The 25,563-nt window shown below is 34.7% G+C and overlaps 1 pseudogene; it reads left to right on the top strand.

Moving 5' to 3' along the window:
• The first annotated feature begins 14,029 nt into the window (after window positions 1-14,029).
• LOC120187925 lies at window positions 14,030-17,169 on the top strand (annotated as a pseudogene).
• The last annotated feature ends 8,394 nt before the right edge of the window (window positions 17,170-25,563 follow it).

Genomic DNA, 25,563 nt, shown 5'->3' with positions numbered 1-25,563 from the left:
CTCTCCTATGACATTAGCAATTCATCAAGAAAGATTATCGTTTATCTCATGCTGAGGGCGATAAGCATCACCAGACAGATTATTTTCCCCAACCATCAATTCATGTTCTCTAGAAGATTACATCATAAAGCCATGAACAAGTCACTACCTGCACTCTGGTTATACCGTGATGCTGGCTCAAGTCTTGATACATTATTGCTACTTCTTCTATGCTGGTCATTTTCTTTGTCAAGATGATATTCATTATGTCTTTCAGAAGATTGCTGAATTTGAATTTGAGGACTTATGGCACAGAATAAGACATTGGAACAGAATCTACCCTTATAGGCCTTTTATATAGGGCAACATTGGTTACATGATTCCAAAAGTTGAAGATGACAAATTTTACTGTCAACTAAACCGTTCCATAATTCGAAAAGAGTGGGAAATATTGAAGCAGCAGAAGAGACAGTTTGTTGTAGCAATCATTGCAAGTAAATGCACCAACAAAAATCTTCAAGCCCATCACAATGATGTTTATTTCTTCCAGTAAGGTTGTTACGCTGGATGCCACTTACAACAAGGTCGAATTCGACAAAACTACTCATCAATTGCTCCAACCGATCATCATTCAGTTCTTGCACATCTGTTTTCAAAAGTATGCCAAGACAGTAAAAGGCAACTTTTGCATCATTGATCCCAGAGAAAAGAGACAGGACATTGATACCACCATGGAACATGTCTCTATACAGATCCTTGTGTATAGTTTTTAGGGAAACCTAGAAGCATTTCCACCTCATCAGATTCAAGTGGAACAATTTTATTCTTTTCAACCCATACCAAATTCCATTTTCAGCACTCATCATGAACATACTTCTGGACACTCGAAGGTGGCTCATTGTCATAAGCTTCAAGAGCCTTACAAATCCTTTCTGTCAATTTGGCACTTCCTGTACATGTTTATAAACAGTTCAACTTTGTTCTTGGATCCCAGGAAGGCCATCATTTCTTTGTCAATGGAAAAGCATCAGCACATGGAGGAAGCAGAATAAGAGAAAATCTGTTCTCAATTGGCAGAATTATGAATATAGCCCTTTTCAGTGTAGTAGCATGAAAATGCTTCGAATCTACAAATTCTGGCTCTACATCGAATAAGTACTGTGATATTCCAGTCCAAACATTAACTGGAGCAAGTGCCATGTGCTCATAGTAGAAATAAGAAGACTCAATAGCATCTTCTGGAAGTGTTCTTTGAGTTATCTGATCTGGTTTGGTATGAACCCCAAAAACTAATCATTGGATTTGAAAGATGAATTTGCTCATAGTATAAATAAGAAGACTCAATAGCATCTTCTGGAAGTGTTCTTTGAGTTATCTGATCTGGTTTGGTATGAACCCCAAAACCAATCATTGGATTTGAAAGATGAATTTTCTCATAGTAGAAATAAGGAGACCCAATAGCATCTTCTGGAAGTGTTCTTTGAGTTATCTGATCTGATTCGGTAGGAACCCCAGAACCGATCATTGGAATTGAAAGATGAACTGCATGATCATCTTCATTAAGAAGCTTGTTTTCAAGCTTCCTCTGCTTCTTCCTTTTCCACAAATTATAGCCCAAGTTTTGCCTTTGCTTGTAATTGGGATCATTGCATAATGGCTTCCTATCTTCTACCATAAGAAGTGCATCAGTAACCTTAGCCATTTGATCAGCACATATAAAATCTGTCAATTCTGCAATTGATGAATCTGAACCATATCTCTCCATGGTTATTGAAGCCTCAGCCTATGAGAATCCCATTTTTGTCAAGTATAACAGTTTACTCTCCTCATCAGAATCAGAATTCATGATTTCCTTGATATCAGAAGAACTATCAATATATGTGAAATCATCCTGAAAGATCGCTTCATAATCATATGAGTTGTTATCAGGATCAACATGTTGCATGGGTGCGGATTTTTGATGAGCTTGTACCATTGTATATGTAGTCTTTCCATTGCATCAGATTACTGTTTGCATAAATTGGTTTCTCTCCCACAGAAAAGTATATTTCAGAGATGGCCTTCACTGAAAGATGATAAGCCACCGTGTCAGCCTGGAACGGATTACCAAGCTATTTTTACTACTCTGTCCGACTAAATCCCTCCAGATACAGAAAATGGTCACCTCATTCAGAAGACACATATCTCAGACGTTTCTGTCAGAATGATTGAGTACTTCTTAAGTTTGTGACAATATCAAGAGAATTTCTCCAGTTACTTGACAATATTATTGTTTAGTGACACCAGAATGAGAGTATTCATGATAAACATATTTGGAGCACGAATAAAGGCACAAGTATCCACCACAGTGTATTGTCAAAATTGAACCTTGTAGGGATCATGATATTCAAGTCAAACAGACGTCGAGAGTAAACCAGAAATAAAAAATTGAGGCATCTAGAAAGCCCAATTTAGACAGATCTAGAGGGACATATTGAAGGCCAATTTCAACCAGAAATAGAATATTGGAGCATTTTGAAGGCTCACAGCAATATGAATATTTGGGCATTTTTGGAGTCTCATCTCAACAAGAAGTAATGTTGAGCACACTTTTAACATCTGTATCAGCAAATGTTGGGGCATTTTAAAGGTTCCTTCAGACAGATCTATGTGGGCATTTTGAAGGCTCAGATTAACAAGAAGCAAATATCGGGGCATGCTGAAAGCCCATTTCAATCAGAATTAGGATTGTTGATGCATTTTTGAACGATCGTATCAGCAATTGTTGGGGCATGCTGAAGGCCCACATCATCATGTGTCAAGATCATTGACTTGAACAGATATTTCCAATGAGACAGAAAGGTATGAAGAATGAAAATGGTGAAACAATGACAATGAAGCTGACTATACATAATTGCTTCGTTCATCAGGCAGTTACATTATGATCATGTTGTTGAAAAAATATCTACTCAGCAAATATGTTTTCAAATACTCAATCTTCTTAACCATGTGTCACATGATAGCGTGTTCCTTGTTAAGCTACATCACAATCGCATGAATAAAGATGGTCCCTTTGTAGACCATTCGATCCAAGGATCAGTTCCTCGAGACCTCAAAATCTGAATTTGGCCTTTTGTGTGTCGGTGATGATTGGAAATATTTCTTTGAGATTCCTAGCAGTTAGATTCAACCATAATGTTGAGATTATGAAGCTGTTTTCACATCAGTTTTTTGCTTACTTGATGACATTGAAAAGGGAGACTCAACTCTCCCTTATATTACTGTTATTCCCGTTGTTATTGGGATCATCATTGCTAGCCAGGGTGAACTGAGTTTTCATCTATTTTGGTTTTATCATGGGTGTTTCATCCCCAGCGGCAAGAATTCCATGAACCTCTTCCTGTACATGGCCCCTATAGCTGATATGTTTCTAATTCTTACAACGCTCATTACAGAAGAAAACGTGATCAGTATTATATTTGCCTTTGCCAGATATGAAAACGTGATCAGTTGGTATCTCCTATTTAATTCGACACTAGTACATTTTGTGAATTTGACCAACTTTTTGGTCATACTAATATCACACTTGAATCTCCACTGAGTTTTGCTATCAAATGGTCTTATGAAATCATTTAAAAGCTTTGAACACTAGGCAAAGAGCTTCAATGATTAAGAAATCTTGGCAGAAGCCACAGAAAAGGATGAATGTGTTGTCAAACGCTTTATGAATGTCTGAGCAAAAACCACAAGAAAGGATGAATGTGTTGTCAAATGTTTTACAAACATCTGAGCAGAAGCCGCATAAAAGGATGAATGTGTTGTCAAGTGTTTTACATCTCGACAGAAACCACAGGAAAAAATGAATGTATTGTCAAATGTTTTATGAACTAGTGATTATGGTGCTGAACCAATGTTGTGATCATATGGTTTCCATTTTTGATCCAAGATGAAGTCTGTCTTCTTCAACCCCAAGATTAGAAGTTGAGATATGATGAAGATTTCTTTCCACAGAAGGAGAGCTGAAATTTTAACAACAAGAAACTATTGGAGCCAACTAAGATCAAACAATAGGTTTTTGTTAAACATCTTTACATGATATGGTTTGAGTTGCTTTGTTCGAGATCCAATTAGATGTGGAGACATGAAAGGAATTGGAATAAATCCTCCTTGTGATATGTTTCAAGAGTCAAATCAGAACAGACTCTACTCTCCTAATTAATCCCTGCTGAGTCAGACATATCTACATCTACACTCTTCAAAGATGATAGATTCTCTTTTTAAAGATGACAAATTCTCTTTTCAAAAATGAAAACTTTATGGGATTTCTACACAAGTCCAAACAAATAAAGTTGGTTTTATCCAAGACAAAATGGGGCATTAAGGTCATAATTCTGACTACGATAAGAGTTCCACAAATGAAACAATTCTTCTGAGACTTTCATGAAGCAAAGAATACATAAAGATACAAGTTGATCAGATGGTTCTTCAAAAATGCAAGCTTGATAGCATAAGTTGCTACACTGATATCCAGAGGTGACCCTGGCAATAAATGATGAAGTGGAGGAAAACCGAGTTCACCATTTTGAAGTCAAATGAAGATTGCATCAACATTCATGCATCATATTTAGACATTTGCAAAATACGAGCATTTTCATTCATTTTATCCATATTGAATATTTGACAGGAATTTCAAAAATTTTAGCAAAGATACAAATCCATCATCTGATGGATCAGCTTTTCCAGAAAAATTTCATAATAAGAAGAACTCATCTGAAGAAGGAAGAAGAAATTCATAATGAGAAGAATTTGTTCAACCTTTTGCTCAAATCCATCATCTGATGGATCAGCTTTTCCAGAAAAAGTTCATAATGAGAAGAACTCATCTGAAGAAGGAAGAAGAAATTCATAATGAGAAGAATTTGTTCAACCTTTTGCTCAAATCCATCATCTGATGGATCAGCTTTTCCAGAAAAAGTTCATAATGAGAAGAACTCATCTGAAGAAGGAAGAAGAAATTCATAATGAGAAGAATTTGTTCAACCTTTTGCTCAAATCCATCATCTGATGGATCAGCTTTTCCAGAAAAAGTTCATAATGAGAAGAACTCATCTGAAGAAGGAAGAAGAAATTCATTATGAGAAGAATTTGTTCAAACTTTTGCTCAAATCCATCATCTGATGGATCAACTTTTCCAGAAAAAGTTCATAATGAGAAGAACTCATCTGAAGAAGGAATAAGAAATTCATAATGAGAAGAATTTGTTCAACCTTTTGCTCAAATCCATCATCTGATGGATCAGCTTTTCCAGAAAAAGTTCATAATGAGAAGAACTCATCTGAAGAAGGAAGAAGAAATTCATAATGAGAAGAATTTGTTCAACCTTTTGCTCAAATCCATCATCTGATGGATCAGCTTTTCCAGAAAAAGTTCATAATGAGAAGAACTCATCTGAAGAAGGAAGAAGAAATTCATAATGAGAAGAATTTGTTCAACCTTTTGCTCAAATCCATCATCTGATGGATCAGCTTTTCCAGAAAAAGTTCATAATGAGAAGAACTCATCTGAAGAAGGAAGAAGAAATTCATAATGAGAAGAATTTGTTCAACCTTTTGCTCAAATCCATCATCTGATGGATCAGCTTTTCCAGAAAAAGTTCATAATGAGAAGAACTCATCTGAAGAAGGAAGAAGAAATTCATAATGAGAAGATTTGTTCAACCTTTTGCTCAAATCCATCATCTGATGGATCAGCTTTTCCAGAAAAAGTTCATAATGAGAAGAACTCATCTGAAGAAGGAAGAAGAAATTCATAATGAGAAGAATTTGTTCAACCTTTTGCTCAAATCCATCATCTGATGGATCAGCTTTTCCAGAAAAAGTTCATAATGAGAAGAACTCATCTGAAGAAGGAAGAAGAAATTCATAATGAGAAGAATTTGTTCAACCTTTTTCTCAAATCCATCATCTGATGGATCAGCTTTTCCAGAAAAAGTTTATAATGAGAAGAACTCATCTGAAGAAAGAAGAAGAAATTCATAATGAGAAGAATTTGTTCAACCTTTTGCTCAAATCCATCATCTGATGGATCAGCTTTTCCAGAAAAAGTTCATAATGAGAAGAACTCATCTGAAGAAGGAAGAAGAAATTCATAATGAGAAGAATTTGTTCAACCTTTTGCTCAAATCCATCATCTGATGGATCAGCTTTTCCAGAAAAAGTTCATAATGAGAAGAACTCATCTGAAGAAGGAAGAAGAAATTCATAATGAGAAGAATTTGTTCAACCTTTTGCTCAAATCCATCATCTTATGGATCAGCTTTTCCAGAAAAAGTTCATAATGAGAAGAACTCATCTGAAGAAGGAAGAAGAAATTCATAATGAGAAGAATTTGTTCAACCTTTTGCTCAAATCCATCATCTGATGGATCAACTTTTCCAGAAAAAGTTCAAAATGAGAAGAACTCATTTGAAGGAGAAGAAAAAGTTCACAATGAGAAGAGCTTATTCAACCTTTCACATAATTCTATCACAGAAGCAGATAGATTAGCATCAGCTTTTCCAGAGAAAGTTCATAATGAGAAGAACTCATCTGAAGAAGAAGAAGTTCACAATGAGAAGAGCTTGTTCAACCTTTTGCATAATTCTATTACAGAAAGAGATAGATTAGCATCAACCTTTCCAGAGAAAGTTCATAATGAGAAGAACTCATCTGAAGGGGAAAGAAAAAGTTCATAATGAGAAGAACTTATTCAACCTTTTGAATGACTCTATCACAGAAGGAAATAGGTCAACATCATCCCCAGCGGAAAAGTTCATAATGAGAAGAGCTAATCCCAAAGAAGAATTATTTCAACATTCCCATCATAATCAAGGGAAGCCAAATGAAAAAAATTATTGTCTTTTTCGTCTTTGCTCTATTCTTGTTAACACAAGGATGAGCAAAGAGGGGCATCTGTAGACATCAATTTTTTTTTAAATTTATTATTATTATTATTATTATTATTATTATTAATATATTATATTTATTAATATTACAAAACCCAAATCGAGGCCCAATTACAAACTTGGTGGCCCAGATCCAGAAGCCCATAACAAACCCTAAACCTAATTTAGGGTTTATATCATCCAGCCGCCTCTTCAACTACCACGCGGCGTCTCCTCTGCTGCCAACACCACTGCCGACGCTCCACCAGTGCCACGCCTCCGATGAAGACTCCAGAAGACTCAGAGCAGCCGCACACGTTGAAGTCTAGAGTGAGTCACCACTATAGTTTGGTGACTCACTAAACTTTGCCCTATTATCCGGTCCGAAGAAGACACTGTGGTGGCTATAAAAGCCACCACCGAACCTGCAAAAAAAGGAGGAGAGGAAGGACCGGAGATAACAAACAACAGCAAGCCAAACAAAACCCATAGCAACAAATCAGTTTTAGAGAGAGGCGAGAGAATTCTGGTTCTCTCTCAGTATTGAGAGAAAAGGGAGAAAAGAGAATGAGAGAGCTGGCCCTTCGGGCCATCCATTTGGGGAATTTATACCCCTTCCCGAACGACGTCGTTTTGGGAAGGGGTATATGCGTAATTTACATGTATGGCTAAACCCTTTCCGTAGCCATCCGAGTTTTGTAATCATTCATTTTAGTCACTAAAACTAACTTCTGAATGTTCTAATTCAGTCTTCAAATTTTATTTTATTATGTTTTAATCCTTACCAGTATTAAATAATATATTTAGGATAAATATCATATTTAGTCCCTATTAATTTTAATATTTCTATTTTAATCACTGATTAAATAAATAATGGTTAATTACACTACTAGTATTTATTTTATGATAATTCTAATCATGTCTCTTAAATATTTATATTTTATAATTTGATCATTAAATTTTATATAATCTTAATTTTAACCATAAGTTTTATTATTTTTAAGTTCATATATTTATAAATATGATCCATTAGTTTTTAATATTATTACTTTTAATTTTTTTAATTTTAATTATTGTTATTTTATTTTATTATTACGTTGATATATGTTTAAATTATTATCTTCATGATAATTTTATTATTATTATTAAGTTATATAAATATATTTATATAATATTATTTATTTATTCTATTTGTTTATTCAATAAAAATCCTATTTATAAATTTAATTTTATAAATTACTTTTAAGAAAAATAAACATTTTTTGATATGTATTTATTATTTAATATCTAAGAAAAGAGCTGTCTTAAAATACCTAGAAGTCATTTTCTGATATTCTTAAATAAATAAATGTCCTACTTTTATAAATTGTATATATTAATCTATTTTTTAGATAAATGTTTTAATATTTATTTATTTTTTTAATATCAAAGGAAGGAGCTGTCTTAAAACACCTAGAAGCTCTTTTCTGATATTTCTAAATAAATAAATATCTTATTTATATAAATTAATAAATTTACTTAAAATTATAGTAATAAATTTAAATTAAATATATTTTGAATTTTTAATTTTTAATAATAGAGATAATTTATAATTAAAAAGTACCAATTTTGGGCGTTGTAGGGGTGCTAATCCTTCCCTAAACGTAACCGACCACGAATCCCTTTTTATTATTAAAAAGAACGAATTTTTGGTTAAAACGCAGATCAGTTTATCTTTTAATTGATGTTTTCTTAAAAACTCTTTTAAAAGATATTTTTTAGGCATTCGACCTACCTGACCCAAAAGGCCGATGGCGACTCCCAAATTATTTTCAAAACCATTTATTCACATCACTTTTCCCGTCAAGTAAATATTTCGTGCCCGGACGAAAACCGGTTACGACAACACTAAAACTCAAATATTCCTTTTTCAGTTTATGCCTTTAAGAGTTCAATTTTTTTAACTTGTCTTCACATAATCGGTGCTTTGTAAAAGTGAAGAATCTCGATTTTATTAAGGTAAGTATTTTTTTAACTACAATTGATAATTATATTGTGAATGACGGCATCATTAGGTTGTTAGTTGATAGACTGGGAAGTGATACTTTATTACTTAATAGATCTTTTTTTCACATGCATTGGTGTGCACATATATTGCATTTAATTGTGAAAGATGGGTTGAATGTTATTAGAGATGGTATAAAAAGGATTCATCATAGTGTTCTTTTTTGAAGTGCTACTTTGAAAAGGTGGGAAAATTTGAAGAGGCGCGTCAATTGCGCATTTCAACAGTAAAAAAGTTATGTGCTGATGTTAGAACACGATGAATTCTACCTTTTTGATGCTCCAATCAGCTTTATCTTACAAGGATGTTTTTCCTTATTTTTGCATCGATGATTTGTGATAAACTTCATATATTTTATGAGATCACCGAAGGCTTTTCAGGTACAAAATATGTGAAGAATCTTTATTTTTCGAGTATTTGTAGGATTATGATGGCATTGAATGAATCGGTTGCACATAGTAATATCACTATTTCAAGAATGACAAAATTCATGTTGGAAAAGTTTGAGAAATATTTGAGTGATATGGAAGGTATTATGGGAGTTGCCACACTTTTAGACCTAAAGTACAAAACAACTTTTTTGGAGTATTATTTTGAGAATATTTACGGGGATACTGTCGAATATGAAGTTGAGAGAAGTGTGGAACTATGTTGGGATTTGGTCACATAATATCAAGAAAGTTGTGTCCTCAAAGAATGAACCTCAATCATTCAACGGTGCATCTTTAGATAGTGCTCCAGTTGATTTGGGAAGCCCTAGTGATTTTGACGCTTATGTTTCAAGTAAGAAACAAAAGACATTAAAAGTCAATTATGAGGTAGATCATTACTTGGAAGTGAATGTTATTCCTAGGATGTCGGAGTTTAATATATTGACTTGATGGAAGACAATCGGGTCACAATTTCCTATCGTGCAAGCTATCACTAGATATATTTATGCTATTTCAGTTTCTATTGTTGCTTCAGAGTATACTTTTAGTACCAAAGAGAGTTTGGTGAATGTACAACGTAGTATACTTCATCCTTCAATTGTAGAAGCCTTAGCATGTTGTCAAAATTGGTTATCGGCAGAAGAAGATACATACTTTACTTTTTACTTAATAGATTTATCGAGTAATTTTATTACTTTTGGCCTATATGTTTGATTATTATTTCTTACTAGATTTCTTTTCATTTATGTTTTATGAACTAATCGAATGAAGGAAACTTTTATGAAGATGGTGAACTCGAGCAAGATGAGATAACAATAATGATTTTATATTTATTTATTTTATTATAATATATTTTATATATTAATATGTATAAATTTATTTTATAGAATTTGAGTGATTAGATAAGATTGAAGAATGATTAACCGGTGATAGTGGAGGATCTTTTTCATTGGACGTTTATGTTTATGTCTAGTTTATTGAAATTTATGTGTGAACTTTAGCTTATTAAACTATATTATGAATTGTAATTTTAATTATGGGCTTGTAACTTTATGTATCTAGTATTTGAACTTGTTTGTTTTTGTTAGATTTGTGTTTTCAACTTTTTATTTTTATTTTTTTGAATAAAAATATAAGCATTAATCCGGGTTGGGTCGGGTATCATATCAATAGATCAGGTCAGGTTTGGGTTAGGTGAATTTTTTTTGTTTCGGGTCGGGTCAGGTTTCAAGTGGAGATGTTAGAATTTTCGGATCGGGTGGGTCGAAAATCTGACCCGATCCATGCACATCCCTAGTTGAGTTTGCTACTTCTGCGTCAGTTCCTTCAACAACATTCACTCCAGATCAGTACAAGCAGATTTTATAGCTTCTCAACAATCCCAGATTTGGTGATTCAATAGCTAATGATATGGGTAATGTTTATGTTTATCCTCCTAAGACTCTTACTTGGATTCTTGACACCAATGCAACTGATCACGTGATATATGATTTTACTTGCTTGATTAATCTTGTCTCTTGTGCTTCTGAGTCTCGGTTAGTTCACCGACCTAATGGTTGAGTCTACGAATGGGCATAAGATCCGGACCCGACAAGTTCCAACCCAACTCAATCCGATCTGATCGGGTCGGGTTATTTAAAAAAATTTCGGGTTCGAGTTGAAATCGGGTTTAAGGTTAAAAACCCGAGTACTCGCCCAGACACATTAAATATTCTCTTTCCCCAATTCATTCTTTGCTCTCATTTTCCTTCTTTCTTTTTTTCTGCACAGAGAACTCACGGACGAACGATAAGTTTGTTTGTTTTTTTCATTTTCATGCAAAAATTTGAATTTTATGGAGTTTTTAGTTCATCATTTCATCACACACTAAAAATCAAATCTTTCTTTTTTAGTTTATGCCTTCAAGAGTTCCATTTTTTTAACTTGTCTTCCCATAATGTGTGTTTTGTAAAAGTGAAGAATCTCAATTTTATTAAGGTAAGTATTTTTTTAAATACAGTTGATAATTGTAGTGTGAATGATGTCATCATTAGGTTGTTAGTTGATAGATTGGGAGGTGATACTTTATTACTTAATGGATCCTTCTTTTACATGCATTATTGCACACATATATTGCATTTATATTGCATTTAATTGTGAAAGATGAGTTAAATGTGATTAGAGATGGTATAGAAAGTATTTGTCATAGTATTCTTTTTTGGAGTGCTACTCTAAAAAGGTGGGAAAGATTTGAAGAGACACTTCAATTGCGCATTTCAACAGTAAAATAATTATGTGCTGATGTTAGAACACAATGGAATTCTACCTTTTTGATGCTCTAATCAACTTTATCTTTCAAGGATTTTTTCCTTACTTTTGCATCAAAGATTTGTGATAAACGTAAGATGCTTTATGAGATCCTAGAAGGCTTTTTAGGTACAAAATATGCGATGAAGAATCTTTATTTTTTGAGTATTTGTAGAATTAGGATGGCATTGAATAAATGGGTTGCACATAGTAATATCACCATTTCAAGAATGAAAAAAAACATGTTGAAAAAGTTTGAGAAATATTGGAGTGACATGGATGATATTATGAGAGTTGCCACACTTTTAGACCTAAGGTACAAAACAACTTTTTTGGAGTATTATTTTGAGAACATTTAGGGGGATACTGTCGAATATGAAGTTGAGAGAAGTGTGGAACTATGTCAGGATTTGGTCACATAATATCAAGAAAGATTGGTGTCCTCAAAGAAGGAACCTCAATCCTTCAACAGTACATCTTTAGATAGTGTTCCAGTTGATTTGGGAAGCCCTAGTGATTTTAACGCTTATGTTTCAAGGAAAAATCAAAAGACATTAAAAGTCAATTCTGAGTTAGATCATTACTTGGAAGTGGATGTTATTCCTAAGACGTCAGACTTTGATATATTGACTTGGTGGAAGACAATCGGGTCACAATTTCCTATCCTGCAAGCTATCGCTAAAGATATTTATGCTATTTCAGTTTCTATTATTGCTTCAGAGTATACTTTTAGTATCGGAGGGGGTTTGGTGAATACACAACGTAGTAGACTTCATCCTTCAACTATAGAAGCCTTAACATGTCAAAATTGATTATCGGCAGAAGGAGAAGGTACATACTTTACTTTTTACTTAATAGACTTATCGAATAATTTTATTACTTTTGGCCTATATGTTTGATAATTATTTCTTACTAGATTTCTTTTCATTTATGTATTATGATCAAATTTAAATAAAGGAAGCTTTTCTGAAGATGGTGAACTAGAGCAAGATGATATAACGGTAATGATTTTATATTTATTATTTTATTATAATATTTTTATATATTAATATATATAAATTTATTTTATAAGATTTTAGTGGTTTGATAAGATTGAAGAATGCGGTGATAGTGGAGGATCTTTTTCATTGGACGTTTATGTTTATGTCTAGTTTATTGAAATTTATGTGTGAATTTTAGCTTATTAAACTATAATATGGATTGTAATTTTAATTATGGGCTTGTAACTTTAACTAACTAGTATTTGAACTTGTTTGTTTTTGTTAGATTTGTGTTTTCAACTTTTTATTTTTTTTTGAATAAAAATAAATACATTAATCCGGGTCTGGTCGGGTATCATATCTATAGTTCAGGTCGGGCTCGGGTTAGGTGAAATTTTTGTGTGTTTCGGGTCAAGTCAGTTTTCGAGTGGAGGTGTTAGAATTTTCAGGTCGAATTAGATCGCGTGGGTCAAAAATTTAACCAGATCCATGCACATCTTGAGTTTGTTACTCCTGCGTCAATTCCTTCAACAATATTCACTCTAGATCAGTACAGGCATATTTTAGAGCTTCTGAACAATCCCAGATTTGGTGATTCAATAGCTAATGATATGGGTAATGTTTTTGTTAGTCTTATAGTTTTATTTTTTTAATTTTTAAATTGTTAAGGCGTAAATGACGATCCATGCTTGTCCTTACGTGGCACCAGTTCAGATAAGTTTGAATGTCCATCCACGCCTTTCATGACGTTGTGCTAGTTCGGACAAAATCCTACAAAGGCGTGGATGACAATATACGTCTTATCAAGAAGGGTTCTAAATTGATAAAATTTTAAGAAAATATGTAGGTAATTATTTTTTGTTATGATGATTTTTCGGTAAAAAGCCAATTATTTATGACTAAAATATTTTTGCCTAAATTCCGGGTGCGGTGTTAAAGAAAAACAAACAAGTGTCGGCAGTTGGCACCCAAAACAAAAGGGCAACAAGCCACTAAGTCCAGTAACCTAAGGAAAATAATAATAATAAGTTTGGATAGAAATTAATAACACTTCTTTTAATTTATTGCAAAGTATTTCCCACTTGATTAATTAAGAATAAATAGTAATAAAGTTAATTCCAAACCAACCCCACTTCTCATATTATTTCCTTTTCTTTTCCTTTAAACGAAATTCCACCTCACTTTCGCTCCCAAAAGCCTATAAATTAGAGCATTACCCGTCTCGTTTGAGCAACCAAAACAGAGCAAAGTTTTTCAAGCTTAAGAAAACACAGAATCAAAGCAATTTATTTTCATTGATTTTATTTCCTTTAAAAAGATCTCAGTTCTTTTCCTTGTGTAAACGTAAACAAACTTTCTTTTTACTCTATTTATTCGTTTCTAATTCTATCTCCTTTTGATTTCTTAAACTAAACAGCAAAAACTTTTTTTTTTGCTTTCCATTATGTCTCCAAGCTTGAGTAAGGTTAATTCTGGTGCTTCAGGCCTTGTTGATGGCCACCATAACCAGTCTTTAATCTCCCTGGAAGGTTCAAACTTCCTTGTCAATGGCCACGTTTTTCTCACCGACGTCCCTGATAACATCACGGTAACTCCTTCCGCCGATAAATCATTATCCACCTTCGGATCCTTTGTAGGATTTGACGCTGTTGAATCCGACAGCCGCCATGTTGTCCCCATCGGGAAGCTGAAGAACATCAAGTTCATGAGCATCTTCAGGTTCAAAGTCTGGTGGACTACTCATTGGGTTGGTTCCAATGGGAAAGACCTTGAAAACGAGACCCAAATGGTGATTCTCGATAAATCGGACTCCGGCAGGCCTTTTGCCCTCCTCCTCCCCCTCCTCGAAGGCCCTTCAGGGCTTCGATTCAACCCGGTGCCGAAGACAACGTTGATATCTGCGTCGAAAGCGGCTCCACTGCGGTCACCTCCGCTACTTTCCGGAGTGTTCTTTACGTTCACGTCGGCGAAGATCCGTTCAATTTGGTCAAGGAAGCCATGAAAGTGGTGAAGGAGCACCTTGGAACCTTCAAGTTATTGGAAGAGAAAAACCCACCGGGTATCGTGGACAAATTCGGTTGGTGCACGTGGGATGCATTTTATCTTACTGTGCACCCTCAAGGTGTTTGGGAAGGTGTGAAGGGATTGGTGGAAGGTGGGTGCCCACCAGGACTGGTGCTGATCGATGACGGGTGGCAATCCATTAGCCATGATGAGGACCCCGTCACCAAAGAGGGCATGAATTGCGCGGTGGCCGGTGAACAAATGCCATGCAGGCTGTTGAAGTTTCAAGAGAATTACAAGTTTAGGGACTACGTTAGCCCTCGGAGTTTGGCCAACGGGTCCGCTAAAAAGGGCATGGGTGCCTTTATTAAGGACCTTAAGGAGGAATTTAACACCGTGGACTTTGTTTATGTGTGGCATGCCTTGTGTGGATATTGGGGTGGTTTAAGGCCTAATGTCCCTGGCTTGCCGGAAACCAAGGTTATTAAGCCGGAACTGTCTCCGGGATTGAAGAAAACGATGGAGGATCTGGCCGTTGATAAGATTGTCAACACCGGTATCGGGTTGGTGCCGCCGGAGAAGGCCGATGAACTTTATGAAGGACTTCATTCTCACTTGGAAAATGTCGGAATTGATGGAGTTAAAGTCGACGTTATCCATGTAAGTTATTTACCCATACTTTTTTTCTTTTCAATTAAAAAAGGTTTCAATGTTAAAATATTCTTTTATGGGTGAGATCTGAAAACTAGTCCTTGTCTTCTAGAAAATTCATGAAAATGAAAAATTGACCATCGGCGGCCAAATCTTAATCTCTTTTATCCTTTTACTTTGACTAAGTTTAATTAAAATAAAGACAAAATTTTGGTTGGCGTATTTCACATTTGGTCGGCAAGAAACTACAGGTTATTTTATTGCTATTTCTCAACAAATCTTTATCATAAAATTTTAAAAGTTTTCTTTCAGCAGTTGGTTGGTCCCATGGACACCTAGCCTTTTCCCCAATCCAATATCATAATATTAAATTTGATGTTATCCTAATTTAAATATTTTAATCATGTTTTTTTTCTTTTTTGAAACAGCTGTTGGAAATGTTGTGTGAAAATTACGGTGGAAGAGTTGAGCTTGCAAAAGCTTATTTTAAAGCGTTGACGGATTCACTGAGAAAGCATTTCAAAGGCAACGGCGTTATTGCCAGTATGGAGCACTGCAATGATTTCATGTTTCTTGGAACAGAAGCCATTTGTCTTGGTCGCGTCGGTAAGTGATTCATTTCGATTTGTATTTAATTTTTTTTATCACTATCAAAAGTGTATAATTCATCATTAAAGATAAAATTAAAATAGTTTGAGATGACATAAATAAAATAATATTAAATACTTCACTTTATAATTCATATTGAAGTTTTTGGGCTTTTGTTCTGATGGGTTTGTTTGTTTTATAGGGGACGATTTTTGGTGCACTGATCCATCAGGTGACCCTAATGGCACATTTTGGCTCCAAGGATGTCACATGGTTCACTGTGCTTATAACAGTCTATGGATGGGCAACTTTATCCACCCTGACTGGGACATGTTCCAGTCCACTCACCCTTGTGCCGAGTTCCATGCTGCTTCAAGGGCCATCTCCGGTGGCCCGATTTATGTGAGCGACACGGTCGGCAACCACAACTTTTCGCTCCTCAAACGTATCGTCCTGCCCGACGGATCGATCCTCCGCTGCCAGTACTATGCACTTCCAACCAGGGATTGCCTCTTTGAAGACCCTCTACATGATGGCAAAACCATGCTCAAAATCTGGAACTTGAACAAGGTTTGTCATTCCTACGTATTTGGCAATATTTTTTCCCTAACCCTTGTAAATAATGAATGAACTAACGATTTAGCCTTTTTTTTGGACAGTATACTGGTGTGCTCGGCGCATTTAACTGTCAAGGTGGCGGATGGTGCCGTGAAACTAGAAGAAACCAATGCTTTTTGCAGTTTTCGCAAACGGTGACTGCCGAGATGAATCCGAACAACATCGAATGGGACAGTGGGAAGAACCCTATTTCGATCGAAGGCGTCCAAGTTTTCGCCATGTATTTTTCTCAGTCCAAGAAACTAGTCCTCTCAAAACCGGCTGAAAACATTGGAATCTCACTGAAACCATTTGACTTCGAGCTCGTAACTATCTCACCGGTCACCGTCTTGGCTGGAAAATCAGTCCAATTCGCTCCCATTGGGCTGGTCAACATGCTTAACACCGGCGGTGCCAACCAGTCATTAGTCTACAACGAAAGCTTGGTTCGGATTGAAGTGAAGGGAAGCGGTGAAATGAGAGCCTTTGCTTCGGACAAGCCGACAGCTTGCACGATTGACGGAAAAGATGTGGAGTTTGAGGTCGAGAATCACATGGTTGTTGTTCATGTTCCATGGTCTGCTTCATCTGGTTTATCCACATTAGAGTATCTGTTTTAAGTCGCTGATTTTAGTGGCTTCATAGTACAAGTATATGATATATTTATTTCAATCAAATCGAGTGAAAACTATAGTATTTAAGGAGTTACCTAAATGAATTATTAGTAATTTCTCTTTATATGTGCTCTTCGAGATTTCTCTTTACCCTATGTTTACAAGGGTAATTGTCCTCAAATTTTAGTTGGGTTGAAGGGATATTTGGGTTAGAATTTTGAAATTGACATAAACGATGAAAAATTAATTAAAAAATGAGAATCGTACCAGTAAAGAAGATATTTAGTTTTTTAAGAAAGAAATTATAATTAAAAATTTGAAGATATAAAATTTGTATCCTTAAAAAAATTAAGTATATAAAATTTATAGTTTATGTTATTGTAAATCACTTCCATCCTTTTTCTAGTAGTTTATGGCAATCGATTAGGTATAATTTTTATTGTGTGGGCCTAAAAAATTCAGTGGATCTAAGCCCGTCCTCAAGAACTAATAGTACAAAATATGAACAAAAGAATCCATATTCCACCCACTGGATACAATAGAAAAAACCCAAGGTAAAAGGAAGACCTATAATACTAAGTGCGGGCTAAAATAAGGCTGTGATCCGCTTCACAGCCCACTACACGAGCTATTTGGAAGATCATAGAATTAAATCATTTATTCAAACAATCGGTGCAAGATTGGTACCATATTGAACGACAGTTCCTTGATGTTGTCCAAAAAAAAGCGACTTAATAAAAATGGGAAACGATTTAAGAAATTTTTATCATCGAGTTGAAAAGTATTTGGATAACATAAGGCACATGGCATATGAAAATGGTAAATGCTGGCAAGGCAATGAATTGCCAGCTTACTTGGTTGATATCCTGCTCATCTCGCAATGACCGTATAAGCAAAGGAACTTTATCTTCCTCATCAAAGGGGTCTTTAGAAAGCCGATGTTCACATCTATTGATCTCCAATTTTCAATCTGCCATCCTCAATTACTCATATTTCTATTTTCTTTTTCCAGTATTTTCTTGTTGATGAATTGGACACGCGTAAATGAAATGGAATTTTATGATCTTTTAATTTCCATTAAGTGTTACTTGAGTGGTAGATTGTATGTGTACACTAGTTTTTTGCCCATTTATTTTATTATTATTATTATTAAATAATTTTATTACATTTCAGGCCTAAAATACAATAAACCCGAGGCCCGTTTTATAACCAAACCTGGAGACCCAACAGAAGCCCAACCCGGTCCAAAAAAACCCGAACCGACCCAAGTGAAGACCCGACCCAACAGTAACCCTAAAACCCAACTAGGGTTTCATCATCTCAGCCCTAGTCGCCAACACCATCAGCCGTTGGATCTAGCAAGATCCAACGGTCCAGAGCTGCAGCAAGAAAACCCTAGGGTTATGATACCCTAGGATCCACACGGCCGCCTCTGTTGCCACCATTCGCTGCCGACGCCCCACTGCCACGACGCCACTCTCGCCGAAGTCTCCAGAAGGCCAGATGACTACCTACATCGAAGCTCTTTGGTGAGTCACCACCATAGTTCGACGACTCACCGAAATCCACCCTTAGGACCGGTCCATGGTGAGAATCGTGGTGGCTATAAAAGCCACCACCAAACCTGCAAAAGAAGACAACACCAACGGAGCAAGAACGGGGAACCACGAACATACAACAACACCAAATAAAAACAAAACGAGGAAGCCATTCGAACCCACCACAAGCAACAACATACTGAAAGGAAAAAGAAAAGGAGAGAAGAACTTACCCCTGAAGTTTTGCTCATCATCGGAACCCAAATATCGCCGGAGATCCAAGTTTAACCGAAGGTAACCACTTCGGTTTATTTTAGATCTAAGGTAAAATATAGGGTTTTAGAAGGGGATAATGCTAGATTCGGTTTTAGGGTTTAAAACAAACGATTTGGGGTAATTTGTAAATTTCCGGCCACCGTTCACAGTGGTCGGCGGCGGCGATCGATGCTGGAGTATGGCTGCCGGCCGGAGACCGGATTCCCTCCGGTGTAAAGAGAAGGCAGAGAGAAATTCCTTATCTCATTTAGAGAGAGAAGAAAGGGAAAAATGAAAAACAATGGCCCTTAGGGCCGGTTTAAATGATATTTATACCCTCACCAAAACGATGTCCTTTTCCTTAAGGAAAAACCCTGTCCGCAATCCTTCCGAGTTTATAAAATTTCATTTTGATCACTTAAAGTAATTTCTGATTATTTTAATTTGGTCTTCGAATTTTATTTAGCTTATATTTTAATCCCTAATAGTAATTATATGTTTAGGGTAAATACCATATTTAGTCCCTATTGTTTTAATAATTTATATTTTAATCCCGAATTAATTAATTATGATTAAATTACACCATTAGTAATTATTTTTTATGATAATTCGAATTATAGCCTTTAATTTTGATATTTTACATTTTAGTCACTGATATTTTAATTCTTTTCATTTTGACCATAAGTTTGATTGCTTTTTAATTTAATCTTATATTTTATTTTCTTTCAATTTGGTCAATGTTTAATTGCAATTTTTATTATCACCCTATATGTTTCAATATTTTAAATATGGTATTTAATTATTATTTTATTTCATATAAATATATTTAATTAAATAATAATATTTTTTTATTTTTTAATATCAAAGAAATGGGTTGTCTTAAAGCAACTAGATGTCATTTTCTGATATTTTTAAATAAATAATATTATTTATAATTTATAAAAATCATTTTACATATGTTTTCTGTGATTGAATATGGAATAAGAGGATCATAAATTAAATTTATATTCGAATTCTTAAATTCTACTATTAGAGACAATTTATAATCGACAGGTACCAATTTTGGGCGTTGTGGGATGCTAATCCTTCCCCAAACGTAACCGACCAGGAATCCCTTTTTATTATTAAAAAGAACAAATTTTTGGTTATATGCAGACCAATTTATCTTTTAAATAGTTTTTTTCTTCTTAAAAGCTCTTTTAGAAGATGCTTTTTAGATATTCAACCTACCTTATGCAAAAAGGTTGATGGCGACTCCAAAACATTTCATTAAAAACCATTTATTTATTCACATTACTTTTCCACCAAGGAAATTTCGTGCCCGAGCGAAAACCGGTTACGACAACTTGGCGACTCTGCTGGGGACCTTAGGCAAACCTAAGTTGATTATATATTGTCTCTATAATTAGAAATTGAGAATCCAATTTTATTTAATTTATGATTATTTTGATTTCTTTCAATTTATTTTATACTCTTGTATATGAATATTTAATTTTATTTTCAGATATTAATTTTTGTGTGAAAATTTCTCCTCACACACAACACTTGCATTGCATAACATAAGCTTTATAATTGAGCTTTTTCCTTTTAAGTGGGAGTGAAAGAGACGTCTTCGTGAGAATTTATTCTCCGTGTCAGACCTAGTAAGTAGCTTTCGGGGTCTGTAATGGACCAGGATTGAGGGTTTGGTAGCCCAATGGGGCACCAATAAGGACAGTTCGAGTACCTTTACTCTTAGAACCGAAACCCTGCATATAATAAACCCTAGAAATTTACCCGATCTTAGACATTACTGACACTCTGTTCATAGGTGTACACAAAGGAGAAATAAGTTCTAACTTTTGTTTTTATTTATTTATTTTTTCTATGCATGCGAATTAGTAATCATGCGGTTAGGTTAGTTTTTCAAAATAAAGCATGGAACTATAAAGCACGAGGTTAGGATTTATACCATGATAGGTAGAATCTTTTCTTTCCATTAGTTGGTACTAACCATTTTATTTTTCTTATTGTTATCTATTTTGTAGATATATTTTATTTTGCTCTAATTTGTTTATATTGATTTCTTTTGCTTGCATTGCATGATCATGGCATAACCAGAAGGTGTTGATTCGGGAGAGTGTTCATCAAATTGAAAAGTTTTCATAAATGGACAAAACATTTTATGATCAAGCAAACTATGACGCAACTAAGGAATGGAATCCTGAGGGAACTCTGAGGATAGAGGAGAGCTATGCACACAAAGATCCTGTTAGATTGATACCAAAAGTATTCCACAAAGATCCTGTTAGATTGGTACCAAAATCATTTTATGGTAAGAGTATCAATAGAAGCATTCAGAAGGAAGGAATTTTTTATGAAGCTCAAACACGTTTTTGGAAAGATGAAAACAAGAAATTAAGTACAAAGATGAGCACCATGTGTGAGGATTTCCAAAAGATCAGTCAAGCCTTTCAAAATGATGGCATAGGAAAGACCCCAGAAGAGTGGATAACGGGGGTCACCAAACTGAAAAAGAGCGGCGACATACATGAAGATATTGTCAAAGAACTCAGTAACCATAAAGATTCCCTCACAAGGGAGAATGAGCAACATTCCCTACAACTCCGAGAGTTGACACAGAAGATGAAGGAAAATGTCATGGAAGAAGCTGCTGTCCAGACAAGCAATATGGCTCATAAGCTGATAGACTTAGCTTACTTTACAAGAAATTGAAGGAGATTGAGAATTCAACTTTTGAGCAAGAAGGGAAACTAACTTGGCTTTAGAGAAGTTAGGAGTGAAGGTTATCCCATATATGTAAAGTTTTGTTGAAGTTAGGAGTGAAATCTATCCCTATATGTAAAGTTTTATTTGATGTACTGAAACTTTTGTGTTCAATGAAGGTTGTTTTAAGATGATCACTCTTGAATAACACCTTTTTCATACATGCATTTTTATTTTGCATCTTTGCATTTGTATTTTGCATCTTTGCATTTTCATTATACATCCACATTTTTGCATTTGCATTTACATTTGCATCTTTGCATAGTTACATTTATAGTTTCAATATTACATCATGCACTTGCAATTTTGTTAGTTTCAAACTATATTACATGTTAATCATGAAATATGGGAATAATTCCTGGAGAATTACATGACAGAATTTCTGAAATCAAATTGGAGCTAACTTGGTCTTCCTAAAGAAGGATAATAGCCATGAATGAGATTTTAGCAAGGGTTGGTTGAATCGAGAAACTGCAAGAGCAACTTATCAAGACTCAACAAGAGATGATTGATCAAGTAAAAAGTTCCAGGGTGATTCAAATGAACAAATGGATCAAGAAAAAAATTCCAAGATGATTCAAAAGAGCAAATGACAAAACTAATGTAAATAGTGAATATTGTGATCCATGGAGAGAAACTCTTAGAGAATCCTGTTGTAACATATTTGAATGAGATTATGAATATTAGTGGTATGGCCAATGTAATGGAAACAAATGACCAAGAACTTGTCAAGAAATGTGGAAATCCAATAAGGCTCCCAGAAAAGACGACATGATCAAGTTGAAGCGAAGCATAGAAGAGGTTCAAAAGCCATTGAAGGAAGCTAAAAAATGCAAAAAGAAAGTGATACCTTTCATTCCAATTCCAATCTCATATTCAGACTTGTTACATTTTCTCTTTGAAAGTGGTCTTGTAACATCCATTCCTCTTAGAGATTATTCTTGGCATCCAGATTGGCATAATGTCAAAGATTTATGCAATTATCATTCTGGAGATTTCAGTCACTCTGTGGAAAATTGTATAATTCTGAAATTAAAATTCCAAGATCTTGTAACAGAAAGGTTGCTATGTTTTGAAGATAGGAAACCTAAGCTACTTCAAAAACTCAGAACTGGTCGAGAAAGAGAAATGTTCGAATTACTGTCTGTCTCATGATGTTGGTCAAGAATCAAACATTCATAGCAAACATTTTGGTCATCAATCACAAGGTCTTCAAGAAAGCAAAGTAAACAATTGTAAGGAGAAAGTGATGTCAAGGGAAATTCTACCCAAGTTTCATTCAATTTCGTGCAGCAAGTTATATCCTGAGTTACTCAAAGCCCAACTTATTTCCCCATGTCAGGCTAAGCCTTTATTGCCTCCTTACTCGAGATGGTATAATGAGAAAGTCTTTTGTGAATATCATGTTGGAATCCGAGGACACTCCATCGAGAATTGTGGTAACTTCAAACGACGGGTTCAAGAGCTTTTGGTTCATGGAATCATAGAAGTAGATGTTAACAATCAGTCCATTTTGGTCAGACAATTGGGATTCAACCACTAAAATGAAGTTAATAGGGTCAAGGAAAATGAAGATCATACAACAGAAGATATTGAAAAGAGAAAAGGAAAAACTAAAGAAGGTGAAGTATGCATGGAAGATTTAACTCTCGATACTTCTCTGGTGATAAAAAATGAGAAAGAGATACGAAATGAAGAAATGAAAGGAAAGGTAATTCGTGATTGGCCCACAAGTCTCAGAAAAAATGGGGCAGATGTAACCTAGAAGACACCTCAGACACATATATTAGATTTTCTGAAAACAAGTGAGGCAGGGGGCAATTTAATGAGTCTGGCGAATACTACACCAACCATAGTTGTAATGAGCATTCAGAAACACGACAAAACTGTAATCACCAAGGAAAAGTTGTTCTGGATCTAAAATCGAGCCCAATTTCCAGTCGGGGAAGAAAAAAGATGATGATGGAGACTACTCAGGAGGAAGAAGAGATTTATCTGAAAGTTTATCCAAAGGAGTTGACACAAAAGAAATGATCAAGAAATGGGGGGAAAATAAGGATGAAAATCCTGAGCCAAGTACACACCCAACATCGAGGAATGATAAAGCAAGCTAAACAAAACAAGTGGAAGTTATTATATACCACTGTAGTACCTTTATATTTTCAGCATCTTGTTTGCACATGTTTTTTTGTTCATTTCTCTGCCTTTTGAGCAATAAATAAATTTGTGTTGTTTGTAAGATTATGAGCATTGAATCAATTTTGCAATCTTGCAGTTCTTTGAATATCAACTGGATTAAAAACTCTTTAATGATTAGAGTTATAATCTTTGACAAAAATCAGGATTGAAAACCAGAAAAACAAGGACCCTTGACCTTACGTCAGATGAAATATACCCAAACACTATCCTATTAAAAATATGAGATAACCTTCTCCTATTGAAAGGAATTACAAAAAAGATTTGGTATTTATATATAGGAGCGTACAACATGGGGCATCGTTGGTGTATTACATTACAAAACTGACTAGAGTATTTTTCTATTGATGACGTTTGATGATGAACATATTTTTTACAAATAGGTAAATCTAGTTTAAGTCAGTTGCTTAGGAATTGAACTCTAACGAAGAGATTTTTTCTGATTTCCACCAAAACACTTAGACTATAACAAGTTCTCCATAACAAGCTAGTGTCTTATACTCATATTATATTAGATATACAATAAAGCTTGAGTTATCCCCCTAAAGCAATTGGTTAATAGCCCCGACTTTATGGATAATATTCAGCTAACCTGTTTGATGAGTTGTCCCCCTAAAAAACAATTGGTTAATCGTCCTGGCTTTATGGATAATATTCAGCTAGCCTGTTATATATTATAAAAAAACGGTCCTCTAGAGAAATTGGTTAATCGCCATGGCTTTATGGATAAGTTTCAACTAGCCTAATAAAGGTGGTTATATTATTATATACAATAAAGCTGAATTGAGCTAGCCAAAATGGCAAAAAAAGTTACTATATAAGGATGGATAAAGGGGGTTAAGGAACACCTGTTATAGTTAACCTCACACGAGCACTCAGAAACTTCAATTTTTAGATTGATATTTTCACACTGCTTCTACTAGAGTTTACAAAGCTTACACAAATGGAAAATTTCAGAGAATTGAAATAGAAGTATTCTAGTAATTGGTTATACAAGTTGCACATCCGGTTAAAATACCAAGTCCTTAAAGTGAGGTGTGTGGAAAAGTTCACAAAGAGAGAGAGAAGTGACATCTTAAATAGATGTAACCATAGAAAATAGGAAAGCCATCTTGAAACCAAACCAAATCTTGATACTTGTCAAAGAACTATACTTCTCAAAACATTAAAGAGCTATTAATGTATTTGATATTCTTTGAACTCATGCTTATGATTTGATTCAATTGTGAACCTTTAATGGGCAATACTTTACAAAATTCTTTCACTCTTCGATAAAGAAAGGAAGAAAAACATTTTCAAACAGGACAGTCTCAAATGAGGTAGGTCCTTAAAACAAATTGTTGCATATTCTACCTCTATTGTAGAAAAAGAATAAGCAAGACCAGAATGATGAAGCATTCTTGAAAGCAAGTGTTCCAAGAAGCCAGAAAGTCTGGAGAATTGAACTTGTAATGATCTCCTGTGACATTATTAGCAACTCATCAAGAAAGATTATCCTATTTAAAAGGGACACTTATCTCATACTGATAGGGATAAACATCACCAGACAAATTACTTTCCTCAGCCACCAATCTATGTCCCCTAAAAGATCCTCTAATCACAGAGCTATAAATCCCATTAGATGTATTATAGGAATGAACAAGTCCATCACATGCACTCTGGTTTACTGTGATACTGGCTCAAGTCTTGATACATCATTGCTGCCTCTTCCATGCCGATCATTTTCATTGTTA

This window comes from Hibiscus syriacus, unplaced genomic scaffold (assembly GCF_006381635.1).
Source record: "Hibiscus syriacus cultivar Baekdansim isolate YM2019G1 unplaced genomic scaffold, ASM638163v2 tig00113726_pilon, whole genome shotgun sequence".
NCBI classification, from domain to species: Eukaryota; Viridiplantae; Streptophyta; class Magnoliopsida; order Malvales; family Malvaceae; genus Hibiscus; species Hibiscus syriacus.
The sequence above is the reverse complement of the archived record's forward strand: the minus strand, read 5'-3'. Positions and strand labels throughout refer to the sequence as shown.